At 42.3% G+C, this 19,126-nt stretch overlaps 1 protein-coding gene across 4 annotated transcripts in view; it reads left to right on the forward strand.

The window, feature by feature from the left end:
- Positions 1–19,126, forward strand: part of LOC145404465 (ras-related and estrogen-regulated growth inhibitor-like protein) — a 392,258-nt gene that overhangs the window by 275,898 nt on the left and 97,234 nt on the right. The window contains exons 1-2 of one of the 4 annotated variants that reach the window (XM_080275990.1): positions 10,767–10,827; positions 18,700–19,126. The exon at positions 18,700–19,126 is cut by the window's right edge and continues 80 nt beyond it. The exons of 1 other annotated variant lie outside the window; for it this stretch is intronic. The gene's annotated coding sequence lies outside the window, so the exon portion shown is untranslated. Of the gene's footprint in view, positions 1–10,766; positions 10,828–18,694 lie in introns of those variants that run through there. 2 more of the 4 variants (XM_080275993.1, XM_080275992.1) reach the window with 2 other exon arrangements.

Consider the following 19,126-nt stretch of genomic DNA (forward strand, 5'->3'; position numbering starts at 1 on the left):
GCGTGAGTGAAGGTGTGAGATGTGGACCCGTAGATTTACTATCAGAATTTCAGGTTGATAGTAAAGACATAACATTACCACTGGATGATTTATTGCAAGCTTAGATATTACACCCACGGAAAGTAGTTGATCCCTCACTCTCATGCAGTCTTCCAGGGAACATGAAGAGAGTTTCCTGTGTGTGTGTGTGTGTGTGTGTGTGTGTGTGTGTGTGTGTGTGTGTGTGTGTGTGTGTGTGTGTGTGTGTGTGTGTGTGTGTGTTGCCCAGTGTCACGACTTCTCTGTTTACTCATAGACCTGTCTCTCCAGCAGAATTTACAAGAAGTCAGCTGGCCTTCGCACGACTCATGAAGTCCATTTTTGTCCGACCCAGATGCACTAACAACAAACATCTGCTCGCTTACGTGGATGCGTGTGCTTGCCTGGGTGCATGTGTGTGTGTGTGTGTGTGTGTTTTCGGTAGTTTAACCCCACCAATGCAATGACGATTTTATTTCTATTTTATGCTTGCTACTTCCAGACGATTTTGGTGGGTGCAGTGGAAGCCCAGCGTAGTGAAGGAGTTAAAGAAAAAAAAGGAGAAAAAAGCTGTATCCAACCCCTCCAGGTCGAAATGCTACCAGTAAAAGCTAACTGTCGTCGTCTGTAAAAAACAAGAATACACAAAGTCATCGTCTTGAGAGCGTCAACAAAATCTCAGTTGGTTTTGACTTGGAGACAATGTAAACAAACTGATGAACGCCATCTGCGCGAATTCAGGATCGCTCCAGCAGTCCAGTACACACCCCTTTAACATGCGCTCGTGCCCAGCCTCTTAAAGCTGCTCTCAGACTCCGTTTCTCTTGCCAGCGTTCGCATTTTTAGCTGTCCATCCTGATATTTCGGTTTGATATTATTTTCCTGAGTGAATGATGATTTTCCGTCCTAGTTCATTGCCGTAATTTTAATGCCGTACCTAAAACTGAAGGCCAGAATGATGATTGTATGGTAGTTTCTGTTTTTATTGGCAGTGTTGTCATTCGAAGTTCTTCATCGTAACTCCTCGACCATATTTTTTTGTCACATGCCAATCCTATGTCTTATGCATCGGTTTTGTGTTAGTGTCACGCTTTACTTTTCCTTCAATATATTCAGCATTGTTTTAGTGTCACCTTTTTTTTTTTTTTTTTTTTAGTATTGTTATTCTTTTTCTTTTTTCCTGATCAAATTTCGGCTTTCTGAGAGTTTGGTACATTGAACTCACTTAAGTCGTTATTGGTTCCCTTTCATTATAATTTCTGCATGTTACAGCGTCATAGGTAATTCTGAAAGTCTGAGCAATGAATGTATAGATGTTTGGCCTCTTTAACAGGTTACTCCAAGTACCTTTCCACCTCTTTATATAGATAGATAGATAGTTACTCTTAGATATGTCTGTACAACGTGTATAATCCTTCCCACTCTGTTTGTAATGGCAAAAAATAGAGTTGTTTTAATGATACTGATGATGATAAACGTAATTCCAACGTACCAATGGCATTTGTTCTTGCTGATGCGGAGATATGAGAGCTTGAGGTGAAAAAACATGAGTTAATTTTTCTGTTTTCGTGATATCTGTCTGGATACTGCCTACCCCATTCCTAATAAAGTCATATTACGATGCCAATAATGATGATAAAGACGTAATTTCTGCGATACGGCGTCTTTTCATCTCGAGAGACACGAAAACCTGAAGTGGAAGTGCAGGGTGGGAATGTTACCAGGGCGTGGACCAATGGTTAAGTGTACCCTGATTAACACCCGTTTTCTCTGGATGATCTGAGGGAGGCTTCGCTAGTCTTTCATCGCCTTCTCCTCTTCCTTTTTCTTTCCATGTTTCTCTTCATTCGCTTTGTTTTCTCCATCTCTGTCTGTGTGTTTGATATTCTCTCCTCCTCCTTCTCCTTCTCTCTTTCTGTCATTGCCTGCCTCTTTCTCTACGTCTTTCTTCTCTGCCTCCCTTTCTTTCTCTCATCCGTTTCTTTCTCATTACACATTTCTTTTTCCCTCATCCTCATTCTCACCATTACCATCTCTCTCTCTCTCTCTCTCTCTCTCTCTCTCTCTCTCTCTCTCTCTCTCTCTCATGTTTCCGTACCTTTTCTTTATTTTTCTCGTTTTCTTTCCCCTTCTTTTTCGTCTCTGAGTTAAGAATGGGGTGCCTTCACGCGATGGCACCATTTACAAACGCCTCGCATCTCCGCCATTATCCCCAGAATGGAGGAAGTTGGACTCAGCCTTTGGTTCCTTTTTCCCCCGCATAAAAAAAAAAAAAAGGAAAGGGGTAACTTCAGCCTCTTGTCCAGCAGTTTCACGTCTAGAGTAACCTCAGTACCGAAAGCAACAACAACGATACTGTCTTTTGCATGTGTTCCTTGCTGTATACCTTATTTCACTCTCCTGTTCCGTGCTGTATACCTTATTTCACGCTCCTGTTCCTTATTGTATACCTTATTTCACTCTCCTGTTCCATGGTGTATGCCTTATTCCACTCTCCTGTTCCTTGTTGTATGCCTTATTTCACGCTCCTGTTCTTCTCTTGTACTCTCCTCACTGTATCAGCTGTCCTCACAACCCCATTATTCATCATTAACTTCATGAAGTAATGTCTAAAGTATATTATTGTCTTACTTATGCTCTTTTGTTTTTCTAGTTTGGAAATATACAGTACATTCACGCCTCTTCCAGTTCTTCATTTACTTTCTCTTTTCTTTTACTCAGTTTTATTTACTCTCTCTTTCATCTGAACTCTCATGTTGATTCCACGTTAGTCACATCATCCATTTCCATCTCCTTCTCCTCCGTTTCCTCCTTCCTCTCCCATCTTGTTGCTGCGCGTCCATAAACAACCGCCCACACCCTACTTCCCTGCCAATCACCACCCACACAAGCATTCCCTTCCCCCCTCACGCTACTCGCCCTTGCTCTTCATTTCCTCTGCCCTGCCCTACCTCGTCTCCCTCCCCTACCCCAGCCTCTTCACCTCGTTCCTGCCTTGGATTACACTGCGCAGTTGACCCTCCTGCGGTGTGGTGCGGTGCGGATCTGTCCCTTCTCGCCTTGGGGCTAAGATACTAGTAAATGTTTGTGTGTGGATGTGTAAATTGGGAGTTTGTTGTTCCTTTTTGGGGGGTGAAGCAGCCTAGGTATAAAGATCTATTGATATTTGCATCTGACTTAGGACTTACATATTTTAGTAAACGTTTGTCTTCAAAGGTACAGACGCCATCAGCAACATCACCAAGACAGAGAGAGAGAGAGAGAGAGAGAGAGAGAGAGAGCAGGTTTCAGATAAAGCCTTCATTAGCTTCATCAACTAACCATCTCTTTCTCTCTCGTCTATAATTGGATAAAGGAAAGGCTGGGAATTGTCACAGTCAGCTCCTGTAGCAACAATAACTGCACTGAGAAACAGACAGTCATAACAGAGAAATATACAGAAAGATGAAGTGTGTTTTGTGTGATTCATCGTCATCATCATCACCACCACCATTCCCGTCATCACATTTCACAGTAAGATTAAGGTCATATGCGTGTCCCTCAGTGTGTGTGTGTGTGTGTGTGTGTATACGTGACATGTAATCCGTGTATAGTCCCACGTGACCGGTAATTATCCTTTGTTTTCCCTGTGTTTTTCTCGTTGGGGAATTCTTTTGTCTATTTTTCTCGTTGTTTTCACCGAGCTTGCTTTTACAGCGAGAAAATTATGCCGTAAGTGCTGAGAGAGAGAGAGAGAGAATTATGAAGAAAAAAAAAACACACACCTACCGTTGCAACCTATCAATTTCCCTGCCTACCTTGCCACACCTGAACCGCCTCTTCCTGAAAAGATGACATAATTTCCCCCAAAGAAGATGAGGTGGGAAAGATGGGGGGGAAAGGTGACGCCAGGTCAAATTACACGTCCACAACCCTCACTTTCGTCCCTGAATGAGAGTTACGTGGCCCTACGATTTTTTTTTGCGGCACTTTCTTTTTTGCGATGTTTTTTGTGTCTGGGACTGTACAGGAAGGAAGGGTGTTGGAGAGAAAGACAGACAGACAAATACAGGCAGGCAGACAGACAGAAAGAGTGAGATACAGAGACACATATGCAGACACAGAGACAGAAGGACAAAGAGAGAGGAGAGGATTGTCTGAGGGAATGAAGTGTTTTTTTTTTTCTCGTATGTAGAAGGTGTTACTTATACTAACAGAGAGAGAGAGAGAGAGAGAGAGGAGGGATTTGCTATGTTCACGTTTAGGCAAGGACACCGTCCCTCATCCTGTGAGGGATGCCGAGTCAATAAGCCCTAAAGTGGTCTCCCTCTCTTAGTGTGTGTGTTTGTATGTGTTTCTTTTATGTATCAGACAAACTGTTAGAAGTAAAGCCAGATACAGAAACACAGATAGAAATGCTTACTACCGGAGGTGCAAGGCATTGGTAGATAAGAAGAGACAGACAGACAGACGACAGAGTTATTCCTTCGTCGTTGTGTCAGCCGGGAAGTAATGACACACTAGCCTTGTGCTTCTGTTTGGGGCCCAGTTACGCAAGGACGGTGGTGCAAGAACCCGCAGCTACTGATCACTCCTGCACCATAGTTTTTGCAGGCAGTGAGTAGATGCCTAGTAGCCAAAACCTTGTGGTCACAACTAGGCCATTGGCTGGTCATTGTGTCCAGGTGTGGTCGGAATCGGTATATTCTAAAGGGTAGAAGTGCCTGCCACAATTAAACAAGACTATAAGAAAGAAAACGCGACTAACAATAACGCCGCATGGAACTGGCTAAAAATGCGTTTTGGAAGTGAAATATTAACAGTCTGACGTGGCCACCTGTCGCACACAAGAATTGCACCACCACATTTGAATGCTGTAATTTTATCACCACTCGTTCTGAGGTACATTTCCGGCCAGAAATATTGCCTCAGTTCATGACAGTAAATAAAATGACAAGTGAAAGAAACATCTATTTTTTTCTATCTTCAGAGCCCAACAAAACCAGGATACTTTCAGTGCTTCATAAAGTTCAATAGAAAAGTGGAAAGTTAATACCGTCGGGAACTGTGCAGCTGGGGTCAACTCTACTTTTACACTGTGCAGGGAACTAATGAATACTGCTGTACTTGAGTAGCTCTTTGCTGGTTTCATTACGTCCTGACACAGCATCCGGACGGTGAAATTATAAACCGTTCGGCGCATGTAAAAATCACACAGTTTTATTAATTAATCTCATAAACCAGCCTTAAGAGCTTGTTGAAGGTGAGTCAGTGAGTTCCCCTGGGCATTTGTATTTGGCAAAAGGGATCATTTTCACGTTAATCATGATGCCAGCAGGAAAATGATAAAGGGCAAAATAACTTACTTCCGAATCCATAAAACTTCAGTCGGAAAGTGGAAGGCAAGCTCCGAATTTTTTGCGATAATTTTTGCAACGCGTGACTAGCATAACTTGTTTAGCCTCTCTGTTCTAAGATTAGCATAATCGTGTGGAGACAGTGAGCATAAAACAAAAGACATCATCCGATTAATGAGTTTAATCTCCACGTGACCTGTAAGGGTGCAAGGTCTCACCTGTGGAGAGAGGGAGAGAGAGAGGGGGGGGGTAAGAAGGTGAGTAGATAGGCAGGTTTGGTAAATAAGCAGAAAGTGGGAGACAAAGAAGAGAAGTAGGCAAATTTATGTTGATTTGAGGTATAGGGATAACAATGTAACCCTTCACTGGAATAGGTAACCTACACATAATATTTTTCAAGCAGACACCAGGCAGTGTAATTCAGATGTTAGATGGTTAACTTAGAACAGCATTTGTTGTATTTGCCGGACCCTCGAAAAGACACAACGAAACTGCAAAGAAGTATTTATTTTTTTTACGTGTCAGTAATTTGGAGGCATTAATAGAAGAAGAGAGGAGGAGGGAGGAGAGGAGAATATTCATCCCCTCGTGGTAGTATTGCTGCTCCGGTGATGTGATGGTGTGGTTGTGGTGCTGGTGGTGTTGTGGTTGTGGTGATGTGGTAGTGATGTGCTCGTATGACTGTAGTGGTAATGTGGTGATGTGGTTATGGTGGTGTCGTTGTGGTGCTGGTGTGGTGGTGATTGTGGTGGTGTGGTTGTGGTGATGTGGTGGGGATGTTTTGTTGTGACTGTAGTGGTAATATGGCGGTGGGGTTATGGTGGGGTGGTTGTGGTGATGGATTTGGGTTGTGGTGATGTACTGAGGGTGGTGGCTTTAAGTGTGGTTGTGGTTGAGATGGTAATGATGCTGTGGTGATGAGCTTGTGATGGTGGAGCACTAACAGCGGTTGTGGTGGTGATGGAATGGTGATAATGGAAAAAAATGTAGTGGTGGTGGTGATGCGAGTGATGTGTTGTATCGGTACACGGCTAGCACTAACATCGTGCCACCGCTAGCACCAATAAATATTATGTGTTCTGCTGTTATAGTATAACTAGACCACCGTGTTGGAGATCGACGACACTGTCTGTAGTACACGTCAGCTACTCGCCGTCACTGCCCGACACTTCCCACCAAAGGTCCTCTGCCACTAGAAGGTGGAAGCTGGTCTGTTATTAAGTGGTAGCGTAAGGTGACAGAAATGAGCAGATTAAATCTCTCTTTATTGGGTACAGAATAATATAACTGCGACCCGAGAGATATGTAAGAGCCATACCACCTCACTTAATAACTATAAAACGGCTTCTGACGCTGTACACTCACCGAGCCGACTAGGGCGCGGTGCTGAGGTCAGCTAAAAAGTGAGGTGCCGAGCATTACATATACTCTGGGCTTATGCAAAAAGTAGAGATAAATGACAACTCTACTAGCACATTATACACCTCTATTAAATGGCATTAAGTACATTCACATATACCAACATAATAAATGGTTCCCCAGGACTTTACACTTACGCACTATTCAGATATCTTTTCACTTCTCCTAACCTTCATTTTATAATTGAAACAGGGTGGCACTTATGGTCTGCCATCCACCTTCTTTCTATGCCACAGCTAACAGCGAAATGATATTTGGTTGTTCTTCATTCACACTTCATTACACACTTAATTATGATTAAACAGCTTTAAAAATTATTATGTACAATGTGTGATACTACAACTTCATATGGAAAAAGATGTTGACACCAGAACAGTGTGGTAGTGGTGGTGATGTGCTGAAGGTGGTGCTGTGGTCGTGGTAATGATGGTGTGGTGGTTGTGGTTGTAGTTGTAGCTGTGGTAGTGTCTAATGAGTCTGATGTAGGAGTTGTTCAGTTCGTGTGATGGTTAATAAATGAGGTTAGTTAATGCAGCTGTAATTGCCAGAGTGAGTCATTGAGTGTTCTAGTCTAGTGGTATTAAAAGAAATGGCTGTGGTGGTGGTGGTGGTGGAGTGGTGTGGCGAGCGTGGAGGGCATGTGTCGTGGCGGGTGTGGTGGTGGTAATGATAGTACTGGCTGTGGTTGTGATGGTGTGGTGTGGGTGGTTTCAGTGGTAATGGGGTGGTTGTGGTGGTGGTGGTAGTGGTGTAATTTTAGTGATGATGATGATGATGTTGGATAAATGAACGTAGTAGTAGTGGTTTTTGTTTGAGTGACGATAGTTGATGTTGATGGTGATGTAGATGAGAAAGTTAGTATCAGTTATTTTATTCTTATGATGATAGTGATGATGGGGACGATGTGCATGTGATTATTGTGGGATTGATGTTATTTTTGCTAGGATGATAGACGATGTTGATGATGTGTCAAGGAATATACGCGTACTTGTGTTATGCTAGTGATGATGGTGGTGGTGATGGCTTTGTGTGGATGAATATGATGATGGTGATGATAGTGTGTTCATGAATGTAGTGGTTCTGGTGATGATGGTGGTGATGGTAATTATAGTGAAGGCAGTGCTGATGTTAAGAATAGTGGTGATGACGTTGTACTGATGAATGTAATGGTAGTGATGATGATGGTGGTGGTGATGTATTGATGAATGTGGTGGTAGTGATGATGATGGTGGTGGTGATGTATGGATGAATGTAGCGGCAGTGATGATGGTAGTGATGGTAGTGTGTATGGATGAATGTAGTGGTGGTGGTGGTGTATGGATGAATGAAGTGGCAGTGATGATGATGATGGTGGTGGTGGTGTATGGATGAATGCAGTTGTAGTGATGATGATAGTGGTGGTGATGTATGGATGAATGTGGTGGTAGTGATGATGATGGTGGTGGTGACGTATGGATGAATGTAGTGGCAGTGATGATGATGGTGGTGGTGGTGGTAATGTACGGATGAATGAAGTGGCAGTGATGATGATGATGATGACGGTGGTGGTGGTGGTAGTGTACGGATGAACGTAGTCACAGTGATAATGATGATGGTGGGGGTGGTAGTGGTGGTGGTGGTGTATGGATGAATGTAGTGTCAGTGATGGCGGTGCTGGTGGTGGTGGTGATGAATGAATGATTTTCGTGACTGATTTGATTCTAATGATGATGATGGTGGTTGTGGTGGTGACGGTATGTGGATCTGTGACGCAAGTTGATCCCAGAGAAGATGATGGTGAGTGACGATGCTGGCAGTCGCAAGAGATGGGGGAAGACGCTGGCAGGTGTGGCCCAGGTGAGAGAGAGAGAGAGAGGGGTGGGAGTGCAGAGGGGTGGGAGGGAGTGAACTGAGAAAAGGGGTGGGGGAAGGAGAGAGAGGAGGGGACACTGAGATAGAAGAGCCTATTCATTGACTGACTGACCTGCGCGGCTCCATGAAACCAGCAAAGGGAGATAAAGAAACATGGTGAGCAAGTAAATGGGTGGGATAGGCTGGAGGTTTGGTGGGCAGGGGAACTAGGACAAGGAAAGTACAGTAGTTGTAGGATTCGTGGTTTGAGTGGAGGTATATATCAGAAAATCTTTGTTAATTCATCATTCATCATCTAATCCTGTGTTGCCCCATGAGGAGCGTTGGAGCCCGGGATAGGCAAGTTGGTCCTGACATTTAAGATGAGAGTCGCCAACCTCACTCGTCCCTATGTGGCTTTACGTGAGCAATAAATTCCAACCTCCCCTTGGATATAAACCTGCACAGTCTCAGTCCGATGGGAGCACCGTAATGACCCACTAAACCACCAGGCACCATAATTTGGTTATATGGTTACCGCCCATCGTAGTAAATGGTTTCCTGGTGTACAGGAAACCATTTGGCTTGTCACTTGATGTTGAGTCACCCGTAGACGCAAGAAAGAGGAAAGAATGAAGGAAAAAAAGACAGAAGAAGAAGAAGAAAGGAAAGAAGGAAAGAAGAGAGGAAAGGGCAGTCACCCGAGAGCAGCACTACATCAAGTGAGTGGATGGTGAGCTCCCCACATGCCATCAAAGAACAATAATAATAATAATGGGGAACAAGAATGTATAAAGTGAGCGTACGGATAAAAATGATAATACAAGGAACAATGCTATAATACAGGAAAGAATGAAAAAGAGGGTAAAGGAATGGGCATGGGGAGCAAAGGAATGGTAGAGATGAAGTGGAGTTTTGATGGGAAGTAGAGAGGACGCGTGAGTGTATATCGTGTGAAAATGGATGCTGTAAGCTTAATGGTTTGAGTGACGCAAAGCTTAATTCAGTGTCTTCTCCAACAACAAGATAGGTTCATTTTGTTCTTATATGCAGAGAAAACAGACGGGTGAGGAAAGAGACGGTGAGAATAAAATAGAATAGGGTAGGAGAGACGGTCGGATAAGTAGAAAGGAGGACAGACGTAAAAAGAAAGCTATAAATTACAAGACAAACAGTGGAAGGGACGAAGAGTAAAAAGAAAAACTAGGAATTTAAGATCAAACAGAGAAGAGTTAGTAGACGGAAGAAAGACAGATAACAGAAACTAAAAAGGAAAAGATAACTTGAAAATGAGAGAGGAGGAGTAGCAAAAGGATGGGGATAATGTCGTCAAGAGGAAATGTAAGGAAGGAGAAATGTGGATGACAGAAGGTAATAATGTATGAAAGATCAAAGAAGGAAAGCATTCAGAAAGATAAGAGATTCATAGCTGACTTAATGAATGGAGGAGATGAACAAATGTATTGGGAGTGAGGAAGGAGAAATTTATGTGAAGTAAGAATAGATTATCAAAGAAGAAAAATAAAAACAGTTATTTAAGAGACAATATGCCTGGAGAAGGAATGTCTAGAGGGATAATATGGAGATTTCTTTATGGGGTAAAAGCATCAGATCAAAGAGGGAATGTAAGAAAGGAGACGGATAGGGATAATACATAACGAAGACAGATATGGATAAAGAGGGAAGAGTAAAGATAAATCTAGGTGATGTAAAAAGTTAGGATCAAAGAAAAGAATGCGAGAGGGAACAGACAATATGAAAAGAGGGAGGAAGGGGGGGACAGAGTATAGCAGGGTGTGGTACAGTATAAAAAATTAAGTAGGGGTAAGACAGAGGAAGTTTAGGGTGGCAGAATATAACAGTGCAAGGCAGAGGGAGGTAGGCAAAGTACAACAGGGAAGCAGGAAGCAGAGCATAAGGGGATAAAGCAGGGAGAGGTTGTGAAAAGAGAAAGGCAGGCAAAGCATAGCAAGGTAGCCGAGAGGTAGGGAGGCAGGGAATGGTATAACAGGTTCAGGCAAGGGGAGGGGTTGAGGAGGCTAGGTGAGGTGGGTGCCAAGAGGGATGACCAGGGTAGGGGTTAGGGGAGGGTGTGGCAGGAAGTAAGGGGGAGGGGCAGTTACTCAGTCTTAGGCACCTTCAGTTTGGCTCTCCTTCCTCCCTCATCTCTCTCTACTCTCTCACTCTATCGCCTGGTTCGCCTCCCTGCTCATCGGGGACTTAGGTATTTTGTGATTTTGTGATACAGTTTGTGAAATGGAAATGTGCACTAGGAGAGGCTGTTTGTATGGGAAGGATTCGTTCAAGAGGAAAGACACATCAAAATGAATCGCAAGAGACGTATGTCGTAGGGGTGAATATTTGTATCAAGAATTGTTCGGGAAAGAAGAAAAGCTAAAAAAAGAGACCTACGATAGATGATTTGTAAGAGAATAGATCATGCCAGAGGAGGTGTGTGAAAGAATGTCATACCAGAGAAGATTGAAAGAGTCTGACGAAATACAAGGACTCGCAAAAGTACAGTGCAAGAGAAAATATATGAGGAAAGTGGACATCAGTAAAGAAAATGGGGCACACGAAACAAAAGGCTTATCAAAGAAATCGTGCGAAAGAAGAGGCGGGACAAAAAATAATCATACAGGGAAACATGCATATGAAAAAAATGTATAAGAAGAAAAGGTATGTGATGAGGAACTGAAAGAGAGAAGTATTATAAGAAAGTAATCATGGGCGAGATTATTTACATAGAAAGTGTTTCGATTTCACTGTTCAGCCGGAGGAATTTTACCCTAACTTGTGCATACTGTGAAAATGCAACTCTTCTTCTCAGTAAACACAAATCACTCGTATGTATGCAGATATAGGTCTTTATGGTGCACAGAGTTAGTCGTCTTTGGTGATCTACTAAACAGAGAGCGCTACAAAAATCACTCGAGAAAAGAATCATGCAGGCAAAGAATAATAAGCAGCAGAAGAAAAGAGTCACAGTACAGAGAAACAGACGAAAAGGATCCAGGGGGATAATAGAGAGTCAGCGCTGGTATGTCTTAAAACTGTCCATTCATTCACACAAACCCCTGGCAGCGACCTCAGATGTTTTTCGTTTCTAATCCTTTTCCTCACGGTGACAATGAGAAGCCAAGACAGACACAACAAGCTGTATTTTTTCAGGAAGCATGGCGAGGATTGGAGAATTACATCCATTTTTATTTTGTGAATTCTTGAACGAAAGTTAAAAAGAATCGTTCGAGAAAAGGAGCCAAATGAGATTCTGAAGTTATATTTGTCGAATCATGTAACTTTTCATGGTGGGGACTTCTGTTTGTTGGCTTCTCTTCGGTGAACTTTTGGGCGCGAGAAAGATATCAGAATTACGCGAATCAAGCGAAGACTGGCAGGGATCGCAGTATTTCATTCCTCTTCTGTGCATTACTGGACTGCATTCCAAGTGGCTTTGAGACATGTAGCACCAGGAGCAGGCGATATATATTGCATTATTGCACCTTACTGCTTTACTAACTTAGTCATTGGTTCGCAGACTACAGTAGTTAAATACGTTAGTTAAAACCAGCACTATAAAAAACAACGTACAGATAGGCCTGATGCTGTTTCTCTTGCACTCTTTCATACCGTACTCTACTCTTGTATGTTACTGAGACAAATTATGACCAAACTAGTAATATATTTTAAAGTGAATGTCAAAGGGTATTATGCATAGGAATTAATAATGAAGAGTCCCTACGAGGTCTTCCATTCTACCTATAATACAAACAACTGGATCACGCAAGGAATCATGAACAGAGGTAAACAAGATATCCAACAGTCATATTCTGGTCGGGTCATGTAACCGCCGATGCTCCCATAAGTCTAGGAAGGACCTCTATTTGTAGTGTATATATATTTTTTTTTTCGGTGAACTGTGCATTTTTGCTCTAGTTTGGCCGCGAATTGCCATCCCTCCATCTTGAATGCTGAGCCGTGACATAGGTTTATGTTAGAAAGTGGGTACTAATCACAAGTGCCATAGAAAGGATGCAGAGCTGTAGCATTGTCTCTTTCTGCTGCTGAGCTATGTGAAATAAGTTACGAAGGATGAAAGTCTAGGCCAAGTGTTAGAGTGAAAAGGGTATAATGGGCGGGAGAGTGACATAGAATCATAGGAAAGCATAATCACGCAAAGAGGGGCCAAAGGAAATACATACTAAACATATTTTTTCTTGTACCCGTAAGTCTTCTTCTTTGAGTATCTGTGGGGACAAAACTAACAATAAATCACACGAGAAAGTAGCCTAACAGGACATGGGCAAGTCCCAGTCTCAATACTCGTGCGAATTGTGTGTAAAATTAACCCTGTGGCTGCGATCTGCAAAGTTTATATTCTATTCTGGCTAATGTCAGGCAATTTTATTTAGCTCCGAGACTCCCACGACGGCAAATATAGATTAAAAAATAAATATATAGGTAATAACGATAATAATAATAATGATGATAATAATAATGATGATGATGATAATAATAATAACAATAATAATAATATAAAAAAAATTAAAAGCCAGCAACAAAAATTTCATATAAAAATCGTCTTACATTCTGACGAAAAACTGGGCTGCATTTTATGTCAACGAAAGTCAGACGATTGAATTTATACCGGAAAGATCCACGGAAGCCAAAAAGTTAATCCCAGGGCAGGACTCTGAGAACCGACGCAGGTGATCGAGTGAAAAAGAGCCACACAAAGCTGAAGAGGCATACGAAAGAAAAGTGTTACAGTTCAACAGGGATCGCCAGCCAGTGTGCTCGTGTGTGTTGTGGGTAAAAATAGCAGCCTCAATCCGTGACTCTGAGAACCCCGGGAATTACCAACCCACTCTTACAAAGGGGAAAAGACCAGCTGTGAGTCGGAAGAAGATGGGGACGGCGAGGCATTCTACTGGTCTTTCATTTACGTACCGCCCTTATCAAGACCGGGTGCCATGCAAGACGGGAAAGACAACTAAGTATTTCACTGGTCTTTCATGTAAATTTACCTACAACTCCGTACTGGTGATAACTATGCATTTCACTAATTGTAGGCAGTGACAGGGCATTTCACTGGTCTTTCCTGTGAGTTTATTGCTCTCTCGCGCCAAGGGAAAGACCAGCTGTGTTCTCTGAAGAAGGAGGGGACTTTTAGGGATTCACTGGTTTATTTGCCCTTCTCGCTTAAGGGAAGATCAGCTGTGTATTGGGCTAAGGGGAGGAAGGCCAAGCCCTCCACTGGTTTTACGTGTAAGTTTACTTGCAACTTCCGCAAGGGTAAGGCCTGCTGGGTTCCAAAGAAGAGGGGGATGACCAGATATTCTACTAGTGTTTTGCAGGAATATGCTATCGTATTTGCATATAACTCTTGCTAAGACCAGCTGTGCATTGGAAGATAGGAGGATGACAAGACGTTTCACTAGTTTCGTGCGTGTATGGTTGTGTTTAATACTCACACCGGAGGAAGGAGAATCAAGCTGAAAAGAAAAACCTGAATTTGTGAACATTTATTTTTTCTCTTACTGGAAGGATTAGCATTTCTCCAGTCTTTCTTGTTAATTTGTGGCCTTGTATACCCGAGTGGAGGGTGGAAAGAGTGTCAGGATATTTTTAACACTGTATTCATGCATTAATTTTATCCTCTTACAGCGACGATTAGGCCTTTACTGCTCATTCGTGGGGTGTGTGGCTTTTTTTTACCTTAGGAAGCAGGAATGTGGAGGAACACTAGGCACAAAATGCCCTCGAACTTACGGGCATTTGAGTGACATTTAAGCTATGGCGACTGGTTACTGGGTTCGCGTCTCAAATTGCAGTGCACTGAGTCTGGGGTTAAACTCAGTCATAGTGGAAATTTAGAGTAGGTGTTGAAAATATTGCTGTCTATCTATCTACTGTATATACCTAGGCTGCTTCCCCCATCGCAAGGGAGGTAGCCAAGACAGGACGACACATTCCCAATTTACTCATCCACTCAGCCACATTCATTCGCATCTTAGCCCCATGTTCATTCGCATCGCAGCCCACATAATTTCCAGTCTGTCGCACTTGACATACACAGACTATGACACGCATTAACATTGCAGGAAGAACACTTGTAAATGCTCAGTTCTCGCTTCAGAAACTCCTTCCAAATTCGTACTTGGCCAACATAATGAAGAGTATATTCGTTCTACCACTCTCCCTCTGAAGAGAAGGAACGGTTCTGCAGTGTACCAAAAAGGGTGTGATAAAGAATGAATTTTTCCTCACAATAAAGCACTGTTTTAATCATTTTTTAACTCCCAGTACACGAGATTTCTCTAAAACAGCAAAAATAAATGATCTGCCTAAAGCTAGAGTAAAACATATAAGAGGTCATTATATTCAACGAATTAATACATAATGTGCTCTGTGTGTGTGTGTGTGTGTGTGTGTGTGTGTGTGTGTGTGTGTGTGTGTGTGTGTGTGTGTGTGTGTGTGTGTGTGCGCGCGGTTTTGCCCATGTGTGTGAGTGTGTGCCCACGTGTGTTCGTTTTCTAATATACTTTGATAATTGTGTTAAACTGTATAAAATGTTGATTAAGCTATAGAGTAGATACATGATGGAGGCCTGCTGGATGTGGCATGAGAAGCTTTAAGTCAGTGTGATGAATGCACTTGAAGCATAACTTGAATTAAAGAACAGGTTACTCTGATTCAATAACCTTCATTCCCCCTTTGATGCACCAGAGACATTCACTCGATGACGTCTTTTCATCTTCTTGTTAACTCCCAAGTAACTTTATTCAGCTCCTGGGGAGAGATTTCGACTGGAGAGGTTAGATCTAACCTTCATTAACTGCTTCAGCGTAAGAGAGATAGAAACTCAGTGAAACAGTCTGGGATTAGCTGGAACAAAATGAAAAACACGCGTTTGAGCTGAAAGGGTTAGATTAGCAACAGAAGTTTTTGATATAGAAGTCTCATCAGCTGAAAGGTTCAAAGCCATCTTGATTAATCTTTCATCTGATACAGACTCACTTCCGTATTTCATCTCATCAGCAACAGACAACCTTGCTCTCCTGTGAAAATTCCTGGCAGTTAAATGATCAATTGGGTGTACACTTTAATCCAGTACAGTATGCATACGTACCAAGTAACTCTCTCTCTCTCACACACACACAGCATTCCACTTCATCACACTCACCACCCAGACACACCTAAACAAGACCTGAGCCCCTCTCTCCATCACACCCACTCCCTCTGCTTTTTGTCACCGGTTCATGTGAAAGAGACCCGAGAGTGCCAGCAGGGAAGGAGAGGGTCGGAGGGGACAGCAAAACCTCGCCACCGCCGCCGTGAATAACCAAGGGAGCGGAACCCGGATTAGGAGCCACTTTGTTGATTAGTCAGTCTGGTTTGGGAGTCGTGTATAGAGGCCCCTGGTTCCTTTGTTGTCTTCGGCACATACGCAGAAGCTGAATAAAGTCGTACATCTTCTTTCCTTACAAACTTACGTGGAGAACGCTTAGTATTTTTCCTGCAGTGTGAATAAACTATGCCATGAGTTTGTTTGGTGTTCGTTACGTGCGCAGAAGGTTGAATGAATTAATCTCTCTCTCTCTCTCTCTCTCTCTCTCAACTTAAAAGAGCCTTATACTTCTTAAAGAAATTGCTTGACACTGTGCCTGCGTAGTGGCATCCATGCGCTCAAGTTGAATGACGTAGCACTTTTTCTTTCGTCTCAAATTTTCATAATGAACAGTGTATGTTTGCAGAAGCGAACAACAGCAGTGCCTTGAGTTCCTCTGGTGTTCTGAGCTGTAGCATAATTTGGCATATTTTTGGTTCTCACATCACAAGCTTGCGAGAACAGCGTTGATATAACTGTGCCATGAGTTCCCTTGTTGTTTGCTATGTTCACAGAAGTTGAATCATTGCCTCTCCCTTCGTCGGAAGCTTACATGAAAAACAAGAGTATATCTTGCACCCGTATGTAAATTCTGTGCCACGTGTTTCTTTGGTATTCAGTTAAGGTGAAGCATTGCCGTCTATGCTCTCGTTACAAAGTTAGAAAAACAAGTCAGACAGCAAATATTGACTGGATCATTGTACCAAGGAATACATGCAATACATTACATGGAATGAATATTATATAGATAGATAGATTGATACTGATATAAGCAGATAGACGGATAATTATTGCAGTGTAACTTATTTTAACTACTGGTACTTGTTCATCCAACCCCTGGCATTCGCTTTAGCCTTATATAGTTTGTCATGTTGCCAGACAGTTTTGCAAAATAAACATTGGCGACCTTCATCAGTCTTACAGTAGCCATCTATGGTCATCCAATTTTTCTTGCAGTTTCACAGTCGTTGATCCCTTCACGAACCAAGATCATCACAATATTCTTTTTCTTCATCCCAGACGTAATGGGCCACGTTATGCCATTAAGAAGGAATATAATAGTTGAAAAAAACAATTCGTCAACCAAAATACATAGTTACTCCACTACTAATTTTCATTCCACACCACAGGGAAGTATGTTCATGTGTCATCGTACTGTAGGTCTCGTAGCATGTATGAAAGAAAAGGGGTTTCGTTTCAGAATGACACTAATCACTAAAGTAGCCATAAGGACGGTTACATAATCCTGCTCTGCCACAACTATTTTTCCCTGTCTGTCTTGTTTTAGTCGGATTTCATCTTCCTCCCTAATATCATAATGGGGCCAACTAAGTTTCAGATAGTATATTAAAAAAAAAAAAAAGTGTAATGGCCATGGTTCTTGACGGGCTCATCAATCAGAGGCAGAGACAGGCACTGAAGACTGAAGAAAGCGGCAGTGCATACCGGGTATTTTTAAAAACTGTCTGTCAGTACACCAAATTTGCATTGAAAGCTGTATCGAAAGCCAAGGGTTAGATGACTAAGCACCAATACAGTAATGGTATTTTCGTTTCCTTCTCATTATACAAATGATGTAATAAATGGTTTTTGGGTGCAATGAACAAGTTGACGGTAGTTACTGTACTGCACTGCCTTGACGATTTCTTTGTGTTGTGATGTATGTGTGTGTGTGTGTGTGTGTGTGTGTGTGTGTGTGTGTGTGTGTGTGTGTGTGTGTGTGTGCGTGCATCATTAATTTCAGAATAGGGCAGAAATTGTACATTAAGATGCCTTGGTTTGTAAGGTGAAGTATTATTGATTTGAGTCATGTCACAGACTCACGTAAAGGAATCGATGTATTTCTAGCACAAGTGAGGAGAAACTGCTTTAAGTTGCCAAATGAGTGGAGGATTCAAAGAACTGTATATAATTGTCGTTTGAGGTGAATTATATAGTGTGTTGTATTTTCCAGAATGGACTTTTGTTGTTTAACTAAATGAGATCCCTGGCTGTGAACTGAGCAAAATAAGATCGGGGAAGGGGGGTTCTGCCAGCTTCACCTCCTTTCGTCTTCCGTCTTCCTATCAGAGGTGGAAAGAAAACGAACCTTATCTGGTCTTTTATTATAGCTATCCCTTCAAAACTGCATGTTCAGACTGGAGAATTTCCCCCCTTTTTGTTAGTTTGCATTAGCGACAATCAATTTGCTCCTGCAGACTTAGACAAAAATTGAATCTTGATTTGGCAGTTGAGCGCTGCTTTCTATGAATTGTGAGTTCATACTAAGAACAAGAAGTGTTCATTCCCACTTCACAAACTTACGTCACGCGATTTAATTTCCTTCTGCAGAATTTCTTTGGCAAATGAGTTTTACTTTCTAGTAATTGTGACTTTACACTGAGAGAAAGCTAGTGTTGCCACAAATATAAGCAACAACGCACGTTTCGTTCCTTCTGCAGATCTGGTAGCATTCGAAATCTGAATCAGTCAAGTGCTAACGATTTGTATGAATTGTGAGTTCAGACTGGAGGACAGGTAGTGTTGTTTCTTTCCCTACAAAGTTCCACGGAATGAACTCAATTCTTTCTACAAAATAGGATAGGAATTGAACTTACATGGAAAAGAATGAAACCATCTGAAGCTTTTTTATGTGTATACTGAGTTGAAGTACTGAATTAATCTCTTCAGCATTTCACGATGCTCATTGGCATAATTTCCACACAGAACAGGACAGAAAAGTAACCATGAGTTGGCCAGTGAGTGTATTTTCTGTGCAGTGTAAGTTCGTGATGATTAATAGTTGAACTGTTGCCTATTTCGCTAGAAAACTTTATAAAGGCACATTAGATTTCCTCCACAACTGGATGGACAAGGAGCCTTAAGCTGTCAAATAAGGAAGGTGTTTATAGGAACTGTGAGTTGATGTTGAGGAAGTAGAGTACAAATAGAACTTCAGCAAAACCATCTTCCTCTTACAACGTCAGTCATTTCCTCAACTCCCCTGCTTAGTGCACCACACCGTACCACTCCACACCACACCGCAACCAGAGAAAGGCACAACTTAGCTCCTTCTCTCATAGTGCCAGTGTCATCCATCATACCTGCCTTTCACCACACCACAACACCTCTGTCACCGTCTCCTTCGATATGT

This window comes from Coenobita brevimanus, chromosome 63, assembly GCF_032717465.1.
Source record: "Coenobita brevimanus isolate Jiangsu-jjx chromosome 63, ASM3271746v2, whole genome shotgun sequence".
Taxonomy (NCBI): domain Eukaryota; kingdom Metazoa; phylum Arthropoda; class Malacostraca; order Decapoda; family Coenobitidae; genus Coenobita; species Coenobita brevimanus.